The following is a 7956-nucleotide window of genomic DNA, read 5'->3' on the forward strand; positions in this document are numbered from 1 at the left end:
ACACACACACACAAAATATATATGTGTGTATATATATATATATATATATATATATCTTTATATGTGTGTGTGTGTGTGTGTGTGTGTGTATGAATGAGTGTTGTAGTTTTTATGAACAGTCCGAAAGTGCTGCTCCACATATCCCTTCGGAATAGCAGTGGTAGATTGGCAGATCAAGCAAACGCACTTTGAATATGACATTGTGAAAAAAAAAAGCCCTCCTCCCATTCCACATGGAAGTGGTAAGTTTTTGGTTTCTTACTTGATTCGGCTCCCCCACTTATTTTATACCCTTTCCTTAGTAGAAACAAACTGGAAGGCTGACAAGGTAGTTAGTTCACTGGAGTTTTAGTAGTTCATGCGGTTGACTGTGCATGCTTTGTGACTCAGAAAAGACAAGGTTTCAGACTGGCTGCCATGCATGTCAATCAAGTGGCAAATGCCATAGGGAGGTTGGATGATAGGCTAACATCCAATTTATTTTTGAATGGCATGTGATCTATCAACACTACCTTTGCGATCGATGTATTGGGCACCCCTGGTGTGGGATATATCTGCAAGATCAAAAGACATTTAGTCTTAAAATGTGCACACGATGTGAAAGGAAGAATGAGGTTTTTAATTTGACACCTGGGCTGAGCTTCTTTTTAGATACAATCAGTGTGCTAAACTAGGAAATGGGGTTATAGCCCCAGAAAATGATTTCAGTTGGTCTACATTTCCTGTTTTCTAGTTCACGCTCATCATCCTCATCTTGCAGTTTTTGTCCAGTGGGCGTAGGAAGCATCCATGTCTATTCCTTTATTTCTGAAATATGAACACACTCCTAAAGCTCAGTTCAATTATGAATGCAGGTGATATCATCTTAGGACATTTTAGGATGTCCTAAAATGAGTCTTGACTCAGTGATGAGTCACAAAGGCAATACAAAAAAACACCCACTTTGCCCACCTTCACACACTAGACTCAGGTTCACTTCACAGCATCTGAGCCTGACTTACATTCGCAGCAATATGTGCAGAAATAAAGTGTGATATTCCCCTCCAAGTTGAACAGTATCTTATTCCTTTGTAGCATCATTCAGTCACAATGATAGTGACTTGTCTTTTAGCTTAACATTAAAAGGCTCTACTATAACTCATCTACTCTGACCTTCACTTGTGTTACAGTTCAAAAGAAAGGAGGGACAGCTTAAAAAAGCAGTAAGTACTGCAGACAGTATTCATGTACTGAAAATATTTTCTCATCATGGAGTGAAAACTTGTATGAATGGTGTTTGCTTTTTGAATATTCCCAGAAGCTGTCTTTTACAAAAACCCAATATTTATTTACACCAAATCATCTTTTTATGCATGATACAAACGAAACAGGAGCCCAACAGTTAAAACAGCTTCATAGCACCACTGACTCCACAGAGTACCTTAATAGGCCCCTTTGCACTGTGAGATTGTTGACTGTCTGAGATCCAGGTTGACTGTCTGAGTGACGTTTAGCAAAATCTGTGGTCATCAGTGCAAAATGATGGTTCTAGGTTGCAATGCAGGATGCAGCTACCAGAGACCAATTTGGATCCTTGTCTCCAAAGATGGCCTGTGGTAAAATTCAGGCTGTCAGAAGTTAAGAATCAAACTCTCACAGTGTAATTGTTGGTGTGACCCACATCTACTGTAGAAGCCAGCCAGAAACAATATAATAATGCCGAATACACTAGCCAACTTTGTCAATACTGCTTTTAAATAAAGTTTAGGGGAAAAAATCCATACAATACTTCTCTCTCCTCCTCTCATGTTTTTTAATGCATGAAAGCACTGTGGATAAAACTAGTTTATTTTGGTGCATTTTCAAAATGAAGGAGTTGTGCAGATGGATGATGTGCCTTTGCTCTCGTGTGGTTTTTCTGTTTACATCATAGTGCAATAAGTTATCAGGAACTCTTTGCACAATGTGACATGTCTACAACTGATATAATATGGCCAAAGAGTTGACAAAGGTCAGTGTGTTTTGCTCACCTGCTCCACTTGGCACATGGTCCGTGCAGAGCCATTGCAATGTGCCACATACACAACGTGGAGGGGGACTGCAGTGTAGGTGTTTTTCTGCAATAATACAAACATGGTTTTATAGTTGCTCAGTGTAAAGCTATTTTCAGACATTCCATTAATCTGACAACATCTGAACATGTTGGCTGTCTGAATGAGCACCCTAGTCACTTTTCCATAAAAGTTGCAATGGCAGTATTATTAGGTCAGTAACATTAATGTACCACTTTCACAAGTCTGAACTGCAGGCCGTAGCTTTAACGGATAGACATGCGCAAGATTGCAAGGATCTTGTGCATATGGTAAATATCGCAGATTTGCCATGGCTCTCTTTGTAATTGTTATGGGTATGTCTAAATGAATCCATGAGGAACATTAATGTAAAAGTGACCTTTGCCTGAATGAAAGAAAGCCACCACTTTATCATATTGATAAAGCCAGCAGTGTTATGTATCCCATGTTTGAAAAAGGGTTGCCTGTAAATGTTGCCTCTTCATCGATGATGCAGCAGAGGTGCCAGCTAGGCAAAAGATGCATGGTTGTCTAGGGAACATTAACCCTGACTTAATAAATGTAATGTAATGTAATGCCACTTCATCCAACAGAGTGCCGTAGGGATGATGTATTTTTGTAGGGTAACCTGGAAGTTAGCAACACACTGGTTCCCTCAACAGAAAGCCAATGGAAGTTTTACATAGGCTTTTGGACTATTGTGAAAAATAAGCTCTGTGACAAACAACAGTTCATGACACTTTTATTTTGTTCAGCAAGATAATCTTAACCAGTGTCCACTTCTGTGATTTTCAAAGCCCACATACAATCGCCATAAGTAAAAAGAGATGAGTAAAAAGCTGTTGTTAGGCTTTAAATGAACGAACCACGGTCCCATGACTTCAGGATCAAGACCATGGCTTCTCACTTCTAATTGATTTAGTGGGGTATTTACTGGTGTATTTTATATCACAGAACATGAACAGTGTGAAGATATATTGGCCTTGTGTTAATAATAATAATCACCTTTATTTGGCCAAGTATGTTACACACACAAGAACACAGAACCAAGGAAGCCATCTGTGGTACCAACTCACACTGATGGCTCTAACCATCAGGGGCAACTTAGGGGTTCAGTGTCTTGCCCAAGAACACTTCAACATGTGGGCTGCAGGCACCGTGATTCGAACCTCCAACCGTCCAGTTGGGAGACGACTACTCAACCCACTGAACCACATTCGCCCACAGGTTAACAGTGTTAACCTTAATTCAAGCATCTAACCAAAAACCCACAGACTTCAGAGTGAGGGAACCAGAAGTGCAAATATGTTAGCTTAGTTCTGGTTTTAGTATTCACTATTACAGCACACTATAGGGCACTTTGGTTGCAAATCAGATATGTGCAAGCACATTTACCTTATAGATTACTTTGTAATGTGAACACCATATTTCTATTGCTTACATGGTAATTGTTGCTAAAAATAAAAACAAACAAAAAAAGATCACTGTCACCGTAATAACTTTCCATAGTTGTAAAATCCTCTGTTACACAGCCTGGACTTCCTGGATTCTATCCCATTGTTCGCCCACAGGTTAACAGTGTTAACCTTAATTCAAGCATCTAACCAAAAACCCACAGACTTCAGAGTGAGGGAACCAGAAGTGCAAATATGTTAGCTTAGTTCTGGTTTTAGTATTCACTATTACAGCACACTATAGGGCACTTTGGTTGCAAATCAGATATGTGCAAGCACATTTACCTTATAGATTACTTTGTAATGTGAACACCATATTTCTATTGCTTACATGGTAATTGTTGCTAAAAATAAAAACAAACAAAAAAAGATCACTGTCACCGTAATAACTTTCCATAGTTGTAAAATCCTCTGTTACACAGCCTGGACTTCCTGGATTCTATCCCATTGTCTCACCAGTAGTACTGAATTAGTAGAACAAGTGATGGTTTACACAGTGAGTACTGGCATGGTCAGCAAGGACTGGGTCAAACACTGTTTTAGTGGGTTTTAAAAAATGTAAGCTTTACTGAGCACTAAATCTGTGCACCTTTTCAAACTTTTAAAGTTCTTCCTTATTTTACCTTTGGTTGTGGAGTGAAATTTCACATGACTTGCTCCATTTCATGTTTGTAAAAGAATGGCTGAAGTTGTTGCTTTATTGCTTTGGCACTCCGGTGAGGATTGTGAGGATTAGTTGTTGGGGACTTTACCTCTCTGAATGTGTTTACAGGGTTATTACAGATCAGGTGTGAAAAGACAGATTTTGGCAAGGTTTATTGAAAAGCTACCAATCTTAAAAACTGTGCGTTGCTGAGACAGTTCCCCCAAAATCTCAGCCTTGTTAGTATTCTATTAGTCAGAGGTCATGCTAGACAATTAGTTCATCTTACCACAGCTGGACTCCAGTCAAGTTATAGACGCATCTCAAGGAAGATTAAAGCAAACAGGATGCATGTGACCACAGTCTGGAGTGCTACAGCAAAGGAGCTGAATACTTTAGGTTTTGTTTTTTCTAAATTTGCAAAAAGAAAAAAAAAAGTAAAATTCTAAACACGTTTAAACTTGGTCAGTATGGATTATTGGGGAAAATGGCAATTTAATCTGTTTAAAATTAAACCTAAAATGTATTTTAAAAGGTGGAAGGATCTGAATATGTAATGAAAAAGCAGACTGTATGTGACCGCAAAGCAACATAGCTCTCTCTACACCACTATTACTAAGACAGACAGATACACTGCCTTACGTTCCCTTTTTCTTAGCACCAGGCTCTTCGTAGCTAAACCAGTTAGCCTTGCTAGTGATGTCTGTAGTCCACATGCCTTTGTGCTCTGCTGCAGGTAGTTTGTCACATCGGGTTAGGAGAGCAAATGAATAAGGAAAGGACAGAAGGAATATGTGGAACTGGAAGCAAAATGGCAAGCTGTGGGGCTGTGGAAAGCCTTAACCTGTTAAGCTGAAATGTAAGGCGGTGGGCACTGAGTTCTAGCCAGGGCCCAACCTGTCTGCTCTGGAGGAAGTTATTGATTGTCCTGCTTGGTCTTTGTTTGTTTTAAGTTGTTTGGGAGTTTGACTGCCTTGTGTGAGGATGAGTCATGACAGAGCAGGCGTGATTGGCGAGTTTTATGAGTAGACAGAACACTATTGTCATCCCTGTGCCACAAGCTTCTGTCAGAGCTTTCTGTTCACCCTGCAGCCTTCTGAAACAAAGGCAGCCATGTTTTTATAGCTGTGTTGTTTAGGCCTTGTTTTCTGTTCTTTCTGTTGCTCCAGCGTGACCCATTCTGTTGGTTACATTTGCTGTAGTTGGATACTTGTTTTAGGCTAATTGTAATTTAATGGGCTGAGGCACAGGGTAGCATAGAGCCGAGGCTTATTTTCAGGAATGACTAATGGCCAGCAGGGTGGCTTTCTCCTGAGCTGGCAAAGGGGGTCATTACGCAGTGGATGTCATTTTATTGTTTCCAGTACACGCTTTTCCACTTTTCCAGTACAGAGGTTATTTAATTTATGATAAGTGTAGATTTCATGTCTGATCTAGAAACACCTCTCAGTGAATAAGCATAAACCTCTACTGCCCTGCTATGTAAAATAAGGAGAAAGACAAGCTTACTGATAAGGTGTCAAAAAAAAATCAAGTTTCGCCTCAGGATAGTGCTAAAGTCACATGATTAAAAAAAAAAAATTCAAAGGTTTGCTTCCTCTGGAGAGCAAGAAAGTCCACCTTAGCTTTCATTGCATTATGTCCATTACTGTAATTATCATTTGGACCATTATTTGTCTAGAGCCGAGGCTTATTTTCCTTTGTAAACAGGTAAAAAGGCAGAGACACACTAGGCTGTCAGTGGTTTTTAATAAAGTTCATTGCAATTAGTATTTTTAGAGTTTGGTTTGATCAGAACAAAATCTGAATAATTTGGAATTAGCTGCTGGCCATGAACATGCAAACAAGACTGGGTGTACAGCCATGTTAGCAACTGTGTGAGTGTGTACTTAGGTCATAAACCGTATTATTGGACTAATTAAATTTTGACTCGATAATGGTGGCTCTAGTGTAAAGGTCAGCGGGGACCATTAATATGTGTTCCAGTTTTCATGGAAGTTTGTGGTTGTTGAGATATTCAGTCAGGAGGAAAATGATAGACCAACTGACACTGACATCCAAAATTTCATGCACTCTGCAGTCATTTATATTTAAAGCTACAGAGTTACCAGTTTGACCTCATGGTAGTGGGGATTTAGACTTTTAAAAATGGAAATAGTTCATCACATGAGCAAAAGACAGAGCAGACAGACCAACTGAATGACATCACCTGCTCAGCCCCTGCATGCCATTAGTAAGGTAGTGTTTAAGATGAAAAGGTTGCTTGTAACGACAACAGGCTTGTCTGCACTTATCCCTACCCTCAGTGCTGAAACGTTTTCCATACCATCAGCCATGTCAGCATCCTCGCTATTAGCAGCTGGTGTCCAGTGTATCCAGCAGAGATAAATGGCTCTCATAAACAAATCAGATTTTACTGTCACCATGGAAACAGGAGATTGCCTTGCTCTTCCTCCCTTTTACAATTCAAGTAATCTTACTGATTGCTACAATACTTTGTGTCACTGAATTCAAAGAATTAATGTGATAGATGGGTGTAGATGTATGTAAGGGCTCATATGCAAAAAAAATGAGTTCATCAGATGAAATTAGTCATATGTTTGTAAAGTATCACTAGAGAATGTATAATAACTGGAACAGGTGTTAACAGCTACTCTGTGCTTCTGGACTCAAACCAAAGCAGAGTGACACCACTGCTAGGTCGAAGTGTGATGTACCTCCAAAGTCACAGGATGAAAGATTAAGACACTGTGTTGTGTTGAGGATGCTGCATTTATTCTATCACCTTACTGTGTGATTAAAAGGCTGACCTGACCTGTTAGTCTTTCTAACACTGCTGCAAAGAGCAGAGCAAAGGGTGACCTCACCTGGGTGGTTTAGAGACGAAAAATATGCTAAATAAACAAAGCAAACACATTGACCAATAATAAAACAAGCAAATAAGAAAAATATCTTTCGTTGCCATGCTAACAACTGGGCTCTAAGTAATGACAGTGTTGATCTAGTGATTAACCCAGTTGCTCCGCCACTTTGATCCAGACTGGAATATCTCAACAGATATCAGATGGATTACCACAAACGTTGGTAGAGATATTTGTGTTTCCCAGAGGATGAACTGTTGACTGTGGTGTTCCTCCAGTTTTTTCCTCTAGCACCACCATGAGATTCACATTTTGTTTTTAATGAAATATCCCAACAGTTATTGGGTTTGGCATACAAGTTGGTAGATACACAATCAGGCATAACATTATGACCCCTGGCAGGTGAAGTGAATAGCATTGACTGTCTGTTACAGTGGCACCTGTCAGTGTGTTGGATATATTAGGCAACAAGTGAACATTCAGTCCTCAAAGTTGATGTGCTGAAAGCAGGAAAAATGGGCAAGTGTAAGGATCTGAGTGACTCTGACAAAGCCCAAACTGTGATGGTGAGATGACTGGGTCAGAGCATCTCCTACACTGCAGGTCATGGTGGGTGTATATTCATGGTTTCTAGAGGATGAATCGTAATGCATTCTTAAAGCACTACTATACCTGTGTACTGTAATGTATATTACACACACACACACACACACACACACACACACACACACACACACACACACACACGCACACACGCACACACATACATACATATATGTATATATTTTAAAAAAATTCCCCCTCTCGCCCCCCACTTTGGGGCGGTCTTGTATTCCTTCCTTCAAGCTCGGGTGCTCTACCAGAGGCCTGGGAGCTTGAGGGTCCTGTGCAGTATCTTAGCTGTTCCTAGGACTGCACTCTTCTGGACAGAGATCTCAGATGTTGTT

The sequence above is a fragment of the Monopterus albus genome, unplaced genomic scaffold (assembly GCF_001952655.1).
Source record: "Monopterus albus unplaced genomic scaffold, M_albus_1.0 scaffold330.1, whole genome shotgun sequence".
Classification (NCBI taxonomy): Eukaryota; Metazoa; Chordata; class Actinopteri; order Synbranchiformes; family Synbranchidae; genus Monopterus; species Monopterus albus.